This window comes from Bombina bombina, chromosome 1 (genome assembly GCF_027579735.1).
Source record: "Bombina bombina isolate aBomBom1 chromosome 1, aBomBom1.pri, whole genome shotgun sequence".
Classification (NCBI taxonomy): domain Eukaryota; kingdom Metazoa; phylum Chordata; class Amphibia; order Anura; family Bombinatoridae; genus Bombina; species Bombina bombina.
In genome coordinates, this window is record NC_069499.1 from 1020366990 (window position 1) to 1020386124 (window position 19135).

Genomic DNA, 19135 nt, shown 5'->3' on the forward strand with positions numbered 1-19135 from the left:
CTCCGGAATCCAGATGAGACTGTTAACCCCGTCGCCCTCCTGCTGCTGTCAAACTGAGATGAATCAGCAGAGGCCAGTCTCTGTCAATGTGACAGCGCTCTCAGACTAAACCACCAATCCCACACACTAGGTGGGGCATATTTTACATATATTTCTCTATAGTAAAAAAAAATCATTTTCTTCCTCTCAGTAGGCTGGATCTTTTGCTCTTGAGTCCAGCCTCCTGTTTCCCTCCCTCTCTCCCTCCCTTCCTCTCCCCTTTCTCTTTCTCTCTGTTCCAACCTCCTTGTTTTCCTGCACAGCCCAGCCTCTTCTTGCAAGCATTACCTTTGCAGTATCTGTCTCTCGCCCTGCTGCATCAACATCCCCCATTCCTTTTTATTTCAAGAAAGAACGTGCTGAAGGAAAACAGGAGGTATTGGCTGTGTACTACCCTCCACCCATCCTTTCCCTCCCCTTTTTCTTACCCCTGCTCAATTGCCCCACCTCACAATTTTCTTGGAAGATGCACTAGAAAATCACTATGGCTCGTTGAGGGACAGTCTACCCCTGTAAAGCACTCTCAACTGACAGGTAAGGAGCTATGACGTTTACAGATTTATATATGTATATGAATTTGCCTATCATATTCCGTGCTGTGCAGTATTTAATAGGCCCATTTTTGTGTCTAATGAGTTAAACAGGGGGTAGATGTCTGATTTAATGACAGCTCGCCCATTCATACCTCTCATGCCCATCTATCGCCAGCTATCCTAGATTCTGCACATCTCAAACACTAACATAATCCAGCACACATCTGTCTATCCACACACATATATATCCATCTGTCATCCACTCCTCCCTGCTCTTTATCCTCTCTTCCGGTGCCTTATTGTGTGTGTAGGTATACACAAATCTGTGTCATGATATTTGCCTTATCGTATGAATATATACATGCCTACTTATGTAGATAGATGAATACACATACCTAAAGATACACACCATTCTGTAAGGCGAAAATACAATACACACGTAAAACAGCTTGCAGCATTGCCACTAGTTTTTCTTGTGATACACTTAGTTGTGTTATTTGTGTGTTCTGTGCTATGTGCTGATTATTTTATGTTTACTCTGATAACATTGATATATCTTAGTGTCTTTATCCAAAATATATGATGAGATGGCTTGTGTGCATTGGGTTTTTTCAAATGTGCTCTAATATATAGTTGGACTTGATGCAATGAATGTATTCAAATATACCTTTGTGTACACACACACATACTTGTCTGTAGTACTGTGTTGGCTACATATATTCATACATATAATTAGGACAGATGACTGTTGTACAGAGATCAGTTTATGATTAGCAGTATACAGCTTGCACAAAACTGTGTGCATCAATACACATATCCTTCTGTTCACACATATTTAAAGAGACACACATAGACATCAGACCATAGACAGACAGTTACACAGTGCATAGGCTACCCACAGATACATTTACACACACACATGATATACATACACACACATATATATATGCACACATATATTGTACAATGCTTAGTCTGAATATACATAAACACAAATAACACACATATTTATTGTGCAATTAAGACAATTAAGACAAAAGGTTTTATGGTTTTTTTTTTTAATGTTTCAATATTTAATCCTGACAATACACACCCACTCTGTGGCACACATACACATATTTACTATACTGCATTTAGAGTACATACACACTCAGAGGCAGTGATGCACACTATACTGTAGTCACATTTTCTCTGTACAGTGTTCAGTCTGTACACACTATCTTCCTACCACTCCCTTTGCAATCGCTGGAGATATTCTCTGTACAGTAACACACACAGGGTGTGACACACACAAAATGGTTTTCTCCCATAGCTGATTGTGCCCTTGTTACGTAATAAATACATCCTTTGAAATGAACACATATGATGCCACTATATTTTCAGTATCCGGTCAGTGTATCTGTAAAATCAGTGTCAATTAATTGGGACATTCTATCTTGTAATTATCATCTGTTTAATCATAAAAATATAAAATATCCAGACACAATGTTGACATAATAGTTATGATTAATGAGGCAATATTATTATAATATTATAACTCATACATTATTAATAAAAACGATTATTGAAATTATTTTTTTCTGCATGAATGTTTTTAATTTTAGAACAAAATTAGTATATTACATCATTTATATATAATATACAATAATATTTATTTTTTTATCACAAAGTGTGTATGTGTGTGTGTGTGGGGGGGGATTATGTGTAAATGATTTATTATAAAAATTAAATAATAAATATAATATAGTATACTTTTTGGAACTGATAACTTTAGTTCTTACTGGTGATTCGATAGCAGTGTGTAAATGTGTAAAATATTTTTTTTGATAGTTTTATTTCTCGTAGTTATTAATTTTGAAAGGCCTTAACTACTTCACTTATATATATATATGTGTGTGTGTGTATCTATCTATATATAAAAATCCTAAAGGTTAAAAGCCAAGAGTCTAGCCTTGGTCTAGAATTTATTTTTATTTGTAGGTTTTGTCTGCAACTGAGGTTACAAGGCTCATTCACAGCGTCAGCCATGTTTAAATATCCCCTTTGGCAAAAAAAGAATCTGTTGGTATTTCAGCGTGATGTTGTGAGTTTGACAGCAAGAGGCATGACTGGATCTGGAGGGAGGTGGTAGGACAAGTTAGTTGTGTGCGTGGGGGAAGAGATAAGGGAGTGGGATCCACTGAATATGTATCTTTTTTAGTAGAAATCTCTGAAAGGCCTCTTTGTAATCTGGCATTCTTCTTCTGAAATGTGATTTGTGCATAAAGCTTCTTCTAAACTGCAAATAAAGAAGCATTTACACAAGACTCACAGACTGATAAATGTTATTATCCGTCGGGTTAAAGGGTCATGTCCTCCTCACTGTTTGTTTTGTACATTTGTAAAGATTACTCCCTCATAAACTACAATATAGTAGAGGGAGGCGGATCTGAGAGGGGGGGTGTTGCCTTAACTTCTACAGTTGTTTCTCAATTTCTCATTAATTGTGGAAATCCTTTTTCCTTTTTGAACTGAGGTTTATACAAAAAATAATCTGACAAAGAACAATATTATAAACTCACAAATATTCACATCTAAGTATTTCTTTGTATAATTATTGTTAGTTAAAAGTATTATTTTATTATTATCGGTTATTTGTAGAGCGCCAACAGATTCCGCAGCGCTGAAGTATATTCAATTTTTATATTCTGTATATGAAAAAGAAGCAGTTAAACATTGAAAACATTTAAAGTGAAGCTAACAGGAAGTGTGTGATTGTTTACACCTTAGTCCCAGGACTCAGAAAACGTTGGTTTATTCAGGGAAGTAGTATCCATTTAATAAACAAAACACCTATTATTTTCTTTACTTTTTTCTGATCAATAGGATAAGGTTGTTCAAAAAGACCCTAAACAGAAATATATTTCATGCACCTCCCTCTATTTATTGATGCTGCCATTATGGCACCTAGGTTTTTCTGTAGGTATAGGAGATTTGTTGCACATATGCCAACAGGTCAGCACTGGAAAGTAGTGAAAGCTTAATATTAAAGGGACAGTATACACCAATTTTCATATAACTGCATGTAATAGACACTACTATAAAGAATAAGATGCACAGATACTGATATACATATCCAGTATAAAACTGTTTAAAAACTGACTTAGAAGCTTTCAGTTTAGCTCTGTTGAAAAGGTAGTTGGAAAGCCCACTGCAAGTAGGAAATAAGACACGCCCCCATCCCCCTTCTTTTGCATATAAAAAGACCTTTTACACAAACAGGAGCAAGCTGGAGTAGGTATCTGACGGTATTCTCATAAAACTTTGGGGCTTGGTTAGGAGTCTTAAAATCAGAGCAATGTTATTTAAAAATAAGCAAAACTACATTTAAAAAAAATTAAAAAAATTATGGGCTATATAAATAGATCATCTACAAAACATTTATGCAAAGAAAAAATAAGTGTATAATGTCCCTTTAACATTGTGGCACCCATGGCTAGAAGGAGGCGGGGAATAACCTCAATGCAATGCTTATAAAGGGACATTCTAACGTAAAACCCAAATGCTCTATTTCATAACAGCATTTTAGTTTTAAACAAATTCTCTTCTTTTACTATATTAAACACAAAGTTGCATCTTTCCCCCCTCCCTGCTCTAGATAAGGCTAATGAATAGAGCATAAGCGTGTATGCCTGCTTCTTATCTGTTCAATAGCTTTATCCTCATCTGGAGTGGCAAAGGATCATTGAACATTGAATATTTATTTAAAGGGATAATAAAGTCAAAATTAAAGTGATTGTAAAATGTATTAGTGTAATATGCAGATTTTCACAATATTTATAAAACCAGGGGCACTTTAATTCATTAAAATATTTAAAGATGCTTCCTTTTAAAAATATATAACATCTAGTGATGGTAAACATTGTGCCGTTCCTCTGCCCGCATCTCATATTTCTTTTCTGTCTTAGATGATGAATCTGGCTTTATCCAATGGTTGCGTACCCCACATGGGGTCCAGCTTGTGTGGCACGCCGCATTGGATGAACATGGATTAGTCATTTAAGACAGAAAAGAAGTATGAGATGCGGGCGGAGGAACGGCGCAATGGTAAATATTTTAAAAAGGAAGCGTCTTTAAATGTTTTAATTAATTAAAGTGCCCTTGGTTTTATAAATATTGTTATAATCTGTGGATTACACTATTAAAGGGACAGTCAAGTCCAAAAAAACCTTTCATTTTTCAAATAGGGCATGTAATTTTAAACAACTTTCCAATTTACTTTTATCAACAATTTTGCTTTGTTCTCTTGGTATTCTAGTTGAAAGCAAATCTAGGAAGGCACATATGATAATTTATAAGCCCTTGAAGGCCGCCTCTATTTTATTTACTTTTCACAGCAGGGGAGAGCAAGCTCATGTAGGCCATATAGATAGCATTGTGAGCACGCCCGTGGCTAGTGGCGGCAGACACTGCACTAATTGGCTAAAATGCAGGTCAATAGATAATAACTAAAAGTCATGTGATTAGGGGCGGTCAGAAGATGCTTAGATACAAGTTAGTCACAGAAGTAAAAAGTGTATTAATATAACAGTGTTGGTTTTGCAAAACTGGGGAATGGGTAATAAAGGGATTATCTATCTTTTTAAACAACAAGAATTCTGGTGTTGACTGTCCCTTTAAAGCTTACAATCACTTTAAACTTTCATGATGAAAATAGAACATGCAATTTTAAAGCACTTTCCAATGTACTTCTATTATCTAATTAGCTTAATTCTTTGGCATCCTTTGCTGAAAAGCATACATAGGTATGCTTGGGAGCAACAATACAGTACTGGGAGCTAGCTCTTGTCATTGGCTCACCCAATGTGTTGATGTATTCCTCTCCGGATTCTGTATTAAAGTGAAAGTTTCCACCTCTTAGCAAATAGCGTGCAAGAAATCCGCCACCACAAGGGGCCAAGCCGGATTTCCTGCACGGCTATTGACTAAGAGGTGAAAACGTCACCTCTTAAGCAAAACATCATTCTGCCGTGGGCTTCTTTAGCAGCTCAGAACGGCGAACGCTTGAAACAAATTAAAGAGCTTTCTGCATGAAGTATTTTATACTTCATGAATAAAAGTCTCCTTTATTTGTTCCAATGGTCAATCCTAGCGTTTCACAAATGTGTATTTACCCAGAACCATGATATACATACATATATCCTGACTATGAGATTGGTTATGTATCCCTTTCATAAACATATTTTTGTTCTGGTCAATTACGTTGGGTGCTATATGTTTTTATTTTAATGGGATAGTCTAGTCAAAATTAAACTTTCAATTTTAAGCAACTTTCTAATTTACTCCTATTATCAATTTTTCTTTGTTCTCTTGGTATCTTCATTTGAAAAAGCAAGAATGTAAAGCTTAGGAGCCGACCCATTTTTGGTTCAGGTCCTGGGTAGCGCATGGCTACACTTAGACACCAATCAGCAAGCGCTACCGAGGTGCTGAACCAAAAAATGGGCCAGCTCTAAAGATTAGATTCCTGCTTTTTCAAATCAAGATACCAAGAGAACGAAGAAAAGATGATAATAGGTATAAATTAAAAGTTGCTTAAAATTGCAAGCTCTATTGTAGTGCAAAATCTATGTGTTTAATTGCCGCAACAGAGTTAAAGACATAGTTAAAGTATTGCTCAGAAGCCACAGAGAGCTGCTGGTGCTGAGCAGACACAGACCGTGATTGACAAGTTGCATTATTGCTGCTGCTGATTGTCTCAATGGCTGTGTCTGTTTAGCACCAGCAAAAGGGTTTGCAAAAGGGTTCTGTAAATGCGTTAAATACTTGCATGTCTGTTTGTTATGTTAAAATAATGTCACTAGTTAGAATGGAATTTGCCTTGGCAATCTTAAAGGGATATGAAACCCACATTTTTTCTTTCATGATTCAGGTAGACCAATACGATTTTAAATAATGTTCCAATCTAATTCTATTATATCATTTGTTTTGTTCCTTTTGCATACTTTGTTGAAAAGTACCTAGGTAGGCTTAGAAGCTGCTGATTGGTTGCTGCACATATATGCCTCTTGTTATTGACATTCAGCTAGCTCCCATTAGTGCATTACTGCCCCTTCAACAAAGGATAACAAAGGAATGAAGCAAATTAGATAATCAAAGTAAATTGGAAAATTGCTTAAAGGGACACTGAACCCAATTTTTTTCTTGTGTAATTCAGAAAGAGCATGGAATTTTAAGCAACTTTCTAATTTACTCCTATTATCAATTTTTCTTCATTCTCTTGCTATCATTATTTGAAAAAGAAGGCATCTAAGTTTTTTTTGGTTTCAGTACTCTGGACAGCAGTTTTTTTTAATTGGTGGATGAATTTATCCACCAATCAGCAAGGACAACCCAGGTTGTTCACCAAAAATGGGCCGACATCTAAACTTACATTCTTGCATTTCAAATAAAGATACCAAGAGAATGAAGAAAATTTGAGAATAGGAGTAAATTAGAAAGTTGCTTAAAATTTCATGCTCAATCTGCATCACGAAAGAAAATTTTTGGGTACAGTGTCTCTTTAAAGGGACAGTCAACACCAGAAATGTTGTTGTTTAAAAAGATAGATAATCCCTTTATTACCCATTCCCCAGTTTTGCATAATCAACACGGTTATAAAAATAAATGTTTTACCTCTGTGATTACCTTCTATCTAAACCTCTGCAAACTGCCCCCTTATTTCAGTTCTTTTGACAGTATTGCATTTTAGCCAATCAGTGCTGACTCCTAGGTAACTTCACGTGTGTGAGCTCAATGTTATCTATATGACACACATGAACTAACGCCCTCTGGTGGTGAAAAACTGTGAAAATGCATTCAGATTAGAGGCGGCCTTTAAGTTCTAAGAAATTAACATATGAGACTACCTAGGTTTAGCTTTTAACTAAGAATGCTTAATGATTAAAGCAAAATTGATGATAAAATTAAATTGGTAAGTTGTTTAAAATTACATGCTCTATCTGAATCATAAAGTTTATTTTGGACTTGACTGTCCCTTTAAAATTATATGATCTTTTTGAATCATGAATGAAAATTTTGGGTTTTTATGTCTCTTTAAAGACGCAATCACGGGGTTGACCTTGGGCATTATGAAGTAATCTAGGGTGATCTTGGTCAGGATTTTTCACGCAAACAGTATTTGGTAAGACGCAATTAACTGTCTGAAGTATCTTCTTCAAGACTCTGGGATTTCTTTTATTTCTCTGGTGTCTGTGCCTTTGTTATGCAGGAGTAGGCTAAAGACGTTGAACCTGTCCCTAAGTGTTTTTCTGGAGCCATGTTCAAATTAAGTTCATAGTGATATGAGAAATTGGATAATTTTCTGAGTACTGACTCTTGTAAATTGTCTGTACTTTGTAACATGCATGGTTTAGTTTCATTATGGAGCCTAATGAAGCCCACTCTAATTCATCAGTGAAAATACCTGGAAACGATTGGCCAATTCTAAAGGGGTAGGAGACTAGTAAGAGAGGCTATGTTTCTGGCTTAGTGCCACTACTTCATTAAGATATTAAAAGGCTATCTGGTGTACTTGATGTGGGAAGCCTCAGAGCATGTAACAGTAAAATAGAATCTATATTTTATGCCACAAGCAATTCTAAAATAACTGCAGAAAAATGATCAAACTCTTGTGTTTGTTGGAACATTAATATAGTTCCTTTGTGCCATGTTTACCTGCTATTTAAACCAGATCATTTAAGCATGAGGATTGGTGAAGTTGGCTGTGATGTACACAGTGGAGAGAACTGGAAAATAGTAATAGTGAAGTAGTTAGTTCAAGAGGAATACCATAACAGAATCTTAACAGACACTTCTTCCTCCCCTACAGAGTCGAAAAATTGCCAGCCTTTTATTGTGGTATTGTGGGTAAATGGTCTGACGTGACCCATATGTATACATTGTTAACCTTAAAGTTGTCAGATAATGTTCTTTCTGGCTAAAGCCAACAGCTAAATCAGGGCTTCAGATTTTTAGTATTAGTACATAAACCTTATTTGCAGTAAATTAAGAAAATAGATAAGAGGTAAACAAACATGAGAGTACATTGTATACAATTAGATAACAATTTATTTTACTCTATATACATTAGAATCCCAATATGATCCAATGGGACAAAGGCTCCATAACCAAACGAAATATGGCTGTGTAAAATGAAGAGAGCGATTGGATGTGGGGGATGAAGGACAAGTTGGTGTCATGTGTAACTCCAAGGCAGCGAACTTGGGGTGATTGGTAAATAGTGATGCCATCAACAGTGATAGAGAAGTCAGAAATTGTAGTGGAGCTAGAGGGGGGATTCGAAGGAGCTCAATCTTAAACATGTTAATCTTTAGGTGGTGAGAGGCCATCCAGAAAGAAATGCCAGATAAGCAGTCACTGACGTGAGAAAAGAAAGAGTGAGAGAGAGCAGGGGTGGAGAGGTAGACCTGGGTGTCATCAGAATGAGGTGATATTTGAAGCCATGGCTCTTGATAAATTTACCCTGTGAAGAAGTATAAATGGAGAAGAGCAGAGGACCCAGGACAGAGCCTTGAGGTACTCCAACAGGCATAGGCATTGAAGAGGAGGACACAGAAAAGGACCTGTGACAAAGATAAGAGTTGATCCAAGAGAGAGCTGTGTCACAGAAACGAAGATAGCTCTGGGTCTGTAGGAGGAGGGGGTGGTCAACTGTGTCAAAGGTGGCTGAGAGGTCCAGTAAAATAAGTATAGAGTAGTTACTTTTAGCAGATAGAAGAACGTTAGTAACCTTGGTGAGGGCAGTTTCAGTTGAGTTTTGGGGGCAGAAGCCAGATTACAGGGGGTCAAGCAAGGAGTTGGAGGACGGGAAGAAGGTTAGGTGATCGTAAACTAGTTTTTCCAGAAGTTTTGATGTTAGTGGAAGCAAACATATGGGGAAGTAGTTTGCAAGACAATTACGATCAAGGGAGTTTTTTTTTGAGTATGGGAGTGACCTTTGCATGTTTGAAAGAAGATGGGAATGAACTGGTACAAAGGGATATGTTAAAGATGTGAGTAAGAGCAGGAGTGAGGTGGAAGACAGAAAAAGGTATTAGCTTGGAAGAGACAGGGTCAAGTGGGCAGGTAATGATGCGTGAGGAAGATAGTAAGGAACAAACTTCATTCTCTGTGGCTGGAGTGAAGCTGCAGAGAGAGGCAGATGAGTTTACTTAGGGGTGCAGTTGGAAGATTGCAGGTTAATGTCAGGGTGTTTCTTCGGAAAGTATGTATTTTGTTTAAAAAGTAGTCTGCCAGGTCTTGAGCACTAAAAACAGACGGAGGGGGTGGTGCAGGTGGGGAGACGAGAGAGTTGAAAGTAGAGAATAGTGGTTTAGGGTTTGAGGAAAGAGTAGATATAAGAGAAGAGAAGTAGGTTTTCTTGGCTAAGTGAATGGCAGATGTGTATGAATGAAGAATTAACTTATAGTGGATTAAATCAGGTTTAGAGCGAGATTTAATCCAGACTCGCTTAGCAGTGCAGAAGCATTTTTGCAAGTAGCACATTTGTTGAGAGTGCTTTGACTATAACTGAAGGTGTGGGATTTTCCACAGTTGGGGAGGAGCAAGAGTGTCTAGTGCAGAGGAGAGTGTTTTGTTGTAGTGGGCTGTAGCAAGATCAGGGCAGGTTATAGTGGAAGTATGAGGGAGAAGATGTTAAATATGTTTTGAAAAATAAAGTGGATCAACAGCGTTCAGATTTCTAGGTGCGTGGGCGAGAAGTGGGTTTAACTGATATATTAAGATTATAGGCGAGCAGGTGGTGGTCTGAAACAGGAAATGGGCGACAGGTGAAGTCAGATATAGATCAGAGGTAGGAAAATACCAGGTCAATAGAATGTCTGTCATGGTGAGTAGGAAATAGGGTGGCCTGTGAGAGACTGAAGGAGGATGTGAGTGAAAGATGTTTAGAAGCAGCAGGGGCAGATGGGTTATCAATGGGGATGTTGAAGCCCCTGATTTTTAGAGTATTGTAGAGAGAAAGTGAGGAAGCCAGGCAGAAAAGTTGTTGAGGAATTGGGTGGTTGGTCCACTACCACTCTGAGAGAGAGAGAGGGGGGGAGAAAAGGTGAATGCAGTGGACTTCAAAGAAGAAGAAGAAGAAGAGAGATGGGAGTGGAGGTAGGTACATATCGATGCAGGAGAGGTCGAGCAGGATCAATACACTGTCATCATGTGTCTCACCTTGCCTAGGGGTATGACTAAAGAGGAGATCACAATGTGTGAGAGCAGCAATGGAAGCAGTGTCATAAGAAGATAGCCAGGTTTCGGTAATTGCTAAAAGGTTGAAATCATTAGAAACTAACAGGGAATGAACTGTTGTAAGTCTGTTGCAGATAGAACGAGCGTTCCAGAGATCACAGAAAAAGAAAGTGAATAAACGCTGTGGTGTAATGGAGATAAGAATGTTAGGATTGCGTGACCTAGAGTATTTACTGTGGGAGATTGAGCGAGAGTGTAGAAGTGTGGTGATTATTACGGAGCCAGGGATTGGAGAGATGTCACTAGCATCAAGCAGTAGTGGGAATGTGAGAAGGTGAAAGTGCAGATATGAGTGGAGACAGTAGAGTTAGATGGTGAAGTGTTTCTAAAGAGACATAGAGGTTCATGAGAGGAAAACCATAGGGAATGATGAGGAGGGTGCGTTATGGATAGTGTGGGGGTTATTGTTATAGGGACATTCAGGGAGTTTTAGGAGACCGGCAGACAGAAAGAGCAGAACAGACATGGACAGCATTGTGCAGGTGTACAGTTAGTGAGGATTACCTGTTAGTGGGGATTGCAGTTTCTCCCTCCAGTTTCTAACTCCAGTTGGTAACTCTGAAAGCAAATATCTCCCTGCTAAGAAATGGTGATAAAAAAACGCACTTATGGAAAGAAATAATATTTTGTCAACTAATAAATTTTGATTTAAAAATATTTTTAATAAAACATATCAAATATACAGTGCTAAAAAATGTTTATACAAAAAAGTACAAATACTTATACTAAAATGTGATACTTGCACTGATTATATCGAGATCATATTGGAGAGTCGACAGTCAATAACATAAACATTGCAACCAAGCAAGTCAGATAACCAGCTGGAAAATCCACTCCGTGTTTCAAGGAGAACCTCCTCTTTCTCAGCCACCTAAGAAAGAGGAGGTTTTCCTTGAAATGTGTAGTGGACGATACAGGACTTTCCGGACGGTTATCCGACTTGCTTGCTTGCAGTATTTATGTTACTGATTCTCAATTGTGACTCTCCAACATTAGGGCCGTCTTTAACACAGGGCAAAAGGGGCAGCTCCCAGGGCCCAAGAGTCCTAAAAAAATGCTGATGTCATGTGACATGGGGGGGGGCACAGTCAGTCCTAATATTGTCACAGTCAAAAGTTCTCTGCTTATATTTATTTGTGAGAAACTGTGCCAGACGGTGCCGGTGTCATGTGACATGCCAAGCTATTGTCATGTGCTGTTTTAGATGTGCACAGTGCAGCACTGAATGCTAAGCCCTAACTTGGCATCCAGCCAATCCCAATGCATCAGAAAAGCTCCTGCTGGGGCTACCACTGTTACCAGGAAACTGCTCTGGTGGTGGGGATTGTTTCTGGGTAGGGCTGACTGTAGGGCATGCAGCAGAAAGCTGGAGCTGCAGACACATGAGGATTTGAGCATCTGTGCAGCTGCACACACTGCTCTCTTCAGTATTGAGGCTGTATGACTCTTCTCACACTGTATCCATGCAGCCTTGGGCAGACAGCATCCAGTCTGCTTGTCCCCTTAGCCTTGCTCTTTCTGCTGTGGCCCTAAGATCAACTAACTGAAGTTTGTTAGGGTAACAGTGCTTTGTAGAAAGGTGTCAGTGGGAAGAATAAGTGAGTGCACACACGCCCCTCCCCATGCAGAATTGTCTAGTGCAGGGTGTTCCTAGCAAAGAAGTGACATGTGCTGCTGTGGCTGATGTATAGTGTCATGCTAATACTTTACACATTAAGGCAAGGTTTATTTTTATAGTTTTTGTTTTTGCTCTGTCTCAGATTTTACAGCTTCCCATAGTAGTTCTGCTGTTCTAGTCATTAAACTTATATTTGTCTGCACCTCCATGCTTCCTCCTCAGTTTTTACCTTGCTTTGCTCCTGTTGGCTGCCCTAAATCTCTTTAACCAACTAACCTCACACCAGAATCACATTCAAAAGCAAATTAAATGAATCCACAGTGGAGGAATTTATATATTTATTTACTTATTAGTACTGCTTAGGGTCCAGTCTCACATATTGCAATTTATTTCATTTTTTTTAAATGATTAGCCCAGCAGTGGAGAGTTAAAAATCCATGGGGGGGGGGCAAGAAAATGTTTGCCCAGAGTCCAGTCAATATTAAAGACGGCCCTGTCCAACATGATCTCGATATAATCAGTGCAAGTATCACATTGAGGCCTAGATTTGGAGTTCGGCGGTAAAAGGGCTGTTAACGCTCCGCGGGCTTTTTTCTGGCCGCACCATAAAATTAACTCTGGTATCGAGAGTTTAATCAAATGCTGCGTTAGGCTCCAAAAAAGGAGCGTAGAGCATTTTTACCGCAAATGCAACTCTCGATACCAGAGTTGCTTACGGACGCGGCCAGCCTCAAAAACGTGCTCGTGCACGATTCTCCCATAGGAAACAATGGGGCTGTTTGAGCTGAAAAAAAACCTAACACCTGCAAAAAAGCAGCGTTCAGCTCCTAACGCAGCCCCATGTTTCCTATGGGCAAACACTTCCTACGTCTGCACCTAACACCCTAACATGTACCCCGAGTCTAAACACCCCTAACCTTACACTTATTAACCCCTAATCTGCCGCCCCCGCTATCGCTGACCCCTGCATATTTTTTTTAACCCCTAATCTGCCGCTCCGTAAGCCGCCGCTACTTACATTATCCTTATGTACCCCTAATCTGCTGCCCCTAACACCGCCGACCCCTATATTATATTTATTAACCCCTAATCTGCCCCCCACAACGTCGCCTCCACCTTCCGATCAGCCAATAGAATGCGAGCTCAATCTGATTGGCTGATTGGATCGGCCAATCGGATTGAACTAGATTCTGATTGGCTGATTCCATCAGCCAATCAGAAAATTCCTACCTTAATTCCGATTGGCTGATAGAATCCTATCAGCCAATCGGAATTCGAGGGACGCCATCTTGGATGACGTCCCTTAAAGGAACAGTCATTCGTCGTTCAGTCGTCGGTCCGGATGGATGTTCCGCGCTGGAGGTCTTCAGGATCCTGCCGCTTCGCTCCGGATGGAAGAAGATCGAAGATGCCGCTTGGAGAAGATGTTTGCCGGTCCGGATGTCCTCTTCTTGCCGGATAGGAGGAAGACTTTGGACCCTCTTCTGGACCTCTTCAGCCACCGGATGATGGATCGCCAACCCCCGCTTGGGTTGGATGAAGATGTTGGAGCCAGGACGGATCGGTGATACCTGGATGGTGAAGACAAGGTAGGAAGATCTTCAGGGGCTTAGTGTTAGGTTTCTTTAAGGGGGGTTTGGGTTAGATTAGGGGTATGTGGGTGGTGGGTTGTAATGTTGGGGGGGGGGGTATGGTATGTTTTTTTTTACAGGCAAAAGAGCTGAAATTCTTGGGGCATGCCCCGCAAAGGGCCCTGTTCAGGGCTGGTAAGGTAAAAGAGCTTGTAACTTTTTTAATTTAGAATAGGGTAGGGAATTTTTTATTTTGGGGGGCTTTGTTATTTTATTAGGGGGCTTAGAGTAGGTGTAATTAGTTTAAAATTGTTGTAATATTTTTCTTATGTTTGTAAATATTTTTTTATTTTCTGTAACTTAGTTCTTTTTTATTTTTTGTACTTTAGCTAGTTTATTTAATTGTATTTATTTTTAGGAATTGTGTTTAATTAATTTATTGATAGTGTAGTGTTAGGTTAATTGTAGGTAATTGTAGGTAGTTTATTTAATTATTTTATTGATAGGGTAGTGTTAGGTTTAATTATATCTTAGGTTAGGATTTATTTTACAGGTAAATTTGTTATTATTTTAACTAGGTAACTATTAAATAGTTCTTAACTATTTAATAGCTATTGTACCTGGTTAAAATAATTACAAAGTTGCCTGTAAAATAAATATTAATCCTAAAATAGCTATAATATAATTATAATTTATATTGTAGCTATATTAGGATTTATTTTACAGGTAAGTATTTAGCTTTAAATAGGAATCATTTATTTAATAAGAGTTAATTTATTTCGTTAGATGTAAATTATATTTAACTTAGGGGGGTGTTAGTGTTAGGGTTAGACTTAGCTTTAGGGGTTAATCCATTTATTAGAATAGCGGTGAGCTCCGATCGGAAGATTAGGGGTTAATAATTGAAGGTAGGTGTCGGCGATGTTAGGGAGGGCAGATTAGGGGTTAATACTATTTATGATAGGGTTAGTGAGGCGGATTAGGGGTTAATAACTTTATTATAGTAGCGCTCAGGTCCGCTCGGCAGATTAGGAGTTAATAAGTGTAGGCAGGTGTCGGCGACGTTGTGGGGGGCAGATTAGGGGTTAATAAATATAATATAGGGGTCGGCGGTGTTAGGGGTAGCAGATTAGGGGTACATAGGGATAACGTAGGTGGCGGCGCTTTGCGGTCGGCAGATTAGGGGTTAATTATTTTAAGTAGCTGGCGGCGACGTTGTGGGGGGCAGGTTAGGGGTTAATAAATATAATACAGGGGTCGGCGGGGTTAGGGGCAGCAGATTAGGGGTACATAAATATAACGTAGGTGGCGGTCGGCAGATTAGGGGTTAAAAATTTTAATCGAGTGTCGGCGATGTGGGGGGACCTCGGTTTAGGGGTACATAGGTAGTTTATGGGTGTTAGTGTACTTTAGGGTACAGTAGTTAAGAGCTTTATGAACCGGCGTTAGCCAGAAAGCTCTTAACTCCTGCTATTTTCAGGCGGCTGGAATCTTGTCGTTAGAGCTCTAACGCTCACTTCAGAAACGACTCTAAATACCAGCGTTAGAAAGATCCCATTGAAAAGATAGGCTACGCAAATGGCGTAGGGGGATCTGCGGTATGGAAAAGTCGCGGCTGAAAAGTGAGCGTTAGACCCTTTAATCACTGACTCCAAATACCAGCGGGCGGCCAAAACCAGCGTTAGGAGCCTCTAACGCTGGTTTTGACGGCTACCGCCGAACTCCAAATCTAGGCCTGAGTATTTGTACTTTTCTCTATAAATTTTGATATGTCTTATTAAAAATATTTTTAAATCAAATTGTAATTTTTGTTGTGCTTTCTATAAGCGCTGTTTGTTATCCTCCATTTCTTAGAAGGTAGATAATTGCTTTCTGTGTTGTATTTTTTAAAAATAATAATAATATAATAAATAGCTGCTTTAAAAATATATGTTTTTGTAGCCATCAAACATATATTCTTAATTTTGGCACAACATACACATTTTTTATTTTTTTTTTAAATATATATATAAAAATCAATAGATTATAGGTGCTTTACTAGAAGGTGTACTCCAGTTGGTAACTCTGCCACTTTAGCACAGGGTCACTTATAAGACACAGGGCACAGGAGAGCCTGTGTTCTGCTGTTTAGACATCTGGTTAAAGGCAGCCTGGCTACACAGGAGTTACACGTGCAAATTAGATTGTAGGTGGGAAGGATAAATGGGGAGGACGTTTAGGCTAAAATTACACAGCTAAGCAGATAGCATAACAAAATAGTCATAAAATGAAACATATAAAAATATTATTATTTATTATTATAATTTATTTATAAAGCACCAACAAATTCCGCTATCTTCCATTTTTGCAGAATTTAAAAATGTTTTGTTTATTTGCAAGTGGATGTGCGCCAATACCCTCTGTTTTGTGTAACTATTTGGTCTCAAAATACGTGTAATAAAGTAGACCTTTTGCCCTTGCTAAAGTATGGGCACCCCTAGTCTAGACATTCGAATCTGTCTCAAGTTAGAAGTTTGCTTCTATCTATTGTTGTATACTTGTACCTGTAACCCAGAGTGCACATAACATCCCTTTTCTTTTTCTTTTGTGTAAGCCAATTTAATAAATGTACATCTCAGAATTCATTAAGAGAAATTAGTTATCTAAAAGACATAAAAGTTGTATTTGCATTACTCAGTAGTACGTTTAGATATAATTAGAAGCATGTTGCCGTATACTTTTACTGCTCTACATTTATGCATACAGCTGCTGATAATGGCCGTCAGCCACATACATGTGTATTTGCCAACCACACATGCACAGGATGCCAGTGACATCATGAGTACTATTATTTTGGGTCTTCAGCAAATTAAAAGTTACCAGTCTATGATTCATAAGTTTTAACAGAAGCATTTCTGCAAACAGTGATGCGCCGCAAAAAAAATCTAGAATCAAATGTAAAAAATAGGAACTAGCAGAAAAGTTTTAGTAGATGTCACGGCCTCACTGCTGGACATTTTTATATTATATGCCACCAGCCTGACTGGTGAAAGGAACTATTCCAACATACTACAGTATAAAATGACACAAGTATATATATATATATATATATATATATATATAAGTATTCCACAAGACCAATGAGTGCCTGCATTCTGTGGAATACTTGGATGATTTATAGCAGAGCACCGTGGCATTAATGGAGTGGTGAGATTGTGCTTTCCCTTAAAGGAACTGTATATATATATATATATATATATATATATATAATTATATACTGTGTATATATATATATATATATATATATATATATATATATACATACATATATATATATATATATATATATATATATATATATAAAAAATATATAATACAAGCAAGAATGATCAATATGTTAATAGTAATTTACATGTGCTGCAGAGTGAAAGGATCATTGTATGGTCACTGTATGACATTCATGCCATGCAATAAATGAACATGGTGGGGAGAGCTATTATAGGGACATTGAAGTCCTTACCCAACATATTGAAATACATTTTTTGAAAGGTACTTGCTTTAATACGTTCTGTATATCTGCTTTATAGTGCTAAAGCTTTAGGGGCTGTTTGAGAAAAATATATGTTATGAAATAGAAAACATAGCATCATTGCTAAGGGAGACAGCTATGACTGTATTTAAAAAAAGTATTTGACTGTTATTTTGTTAGGAAAATGTACACCGTTTTGCAAATCAGGTACACACCCTTTGGAAAGCTTATTGAATGTTGTTTATTTTATCCCCTTTTACCGGGCCAGTTAGGGGCAGATATAAATAAACTCCTGCACATATAAACCAATCACTTTACAAAAGGTCAGGGTTCTGAATTTCACATAAAGTACTTCAGGCCATCTGAGGGCAGTGAAAAAATGAATGAGTGAAAAGACAGTAAAATAATGAAAGTGCTGTGCAAAGTTTTTGCATAATGCATACATAGCGGCCGAATTATCAAGCTCCAGCGAGCCTTCAGGAGCGCCGGAAACAGAAGTTATGAAGCAATGGTCTAAAGACTGCTGCTCCATAACTTGTCCGCCTGCTCTGAGGCGACAAACAGAAATCAACCCGATCGAATACGATCGGGTTGATTGACACCCCCTGCTAGCGTCTGATTGTCCGCGAATCTGCAGGGGTGGTATTGCGCAAGCAGTTCTGGTGAACTGCTTGTGCAATGATAAATGCAGACAGTGTATGCTGTCGGCATTTATCGATGTGCAGCGGACATGATACACTACATTGTATCATGTCCGCTCGCACTTTGATAAATATGCCCCTTAAACTTTTTACTGAGAATGACATCTTAATTTTGATGTCATTTAAATACACTTTTGGGTGTGTAGAAGAAGTCAGTGGGCGTGGGCCAGGTATGAGGTGCAACTTGTTTTCAATCTATTTAGTTGCAAAGTGGTGGCATTGAAGAAAATTAGGGGCATCTGGGTATTAAGGACAGTGAATTCCAATGTTAACACACCTGGTTCTTTAGGAATATGGTATGGGACGAGGTTTGTTGGTTGGAGTGTATTTCAGTGAATGGGAGGCTACCATGTGCACAGTGCCTGTTCCAGCCTGTGTTTCAGAGGGCGGTGAGGGGGCACCCAGGGTGTGTGCAGGTATTGGGACTCTGCCAGAGCTAAAACCTTCTACTATCATCTCAGCAATAATAGATTATTAAGCACAGTGTGTGACTGATATCTGTGCCAAGTGGTTTGTGGATCTGTATAATTCCTTGCTTTGTGTATGTATCTCTGTTAAACACTGAAGAGTTCACTGCCTTTATTATATCCAGATAAGTGTGCATCTCTATGAACAATGAATGTCTATTTATACATAGAGCAGTGACTGTCTCTGGCACATAAAACAGTGTGGATATCTATGTTATGCACACAGAAGTGTGTATCTATTGTACACATGCACACACACGTTCATTCATGCACACAGCATACTTCTTATTCTACTCTAATATATGTAGATCAGTGGATCTGGGCGAATCAGAGATTGATGCACACAAACAAGAATTTAGACTTGTTTTTGTTTTTAAATTACTGAGTTGATTGGTAACTTTTTTCTCCTAAATAGTA

The 19135-nt window shown here is 38.4% G+C and overlaps 1 protein-coding gene across 4 annotated transcripts in view; it reads left to right on the forward strand.

Moving 5' to 3' along the window:
* The first annotated feature begins 209 nt into the window (after positions 1 to 209).
* Positions 210 to 19135, forward strand: part of EPB41L1 (erythrocyte membrane protein band 4.1 like 1) — a 418010-nt gene continuing 399084 nt past the window's right edge. Inside the window, exon 1 of one of the 4 annotated variants that reach the window (XM_053715999.1) lies at positions 210 to 573. The gene's annotated coding sequence lies outside the window, so the exon portion shown is untranslated. The remainder of the gene's footprint in view (positions 574 to 19135) is intronic. The other 3 variants (XM_053715997.1, XM_053715935.1, XM_053715962.1) reach the window with 3 other exon arrangements.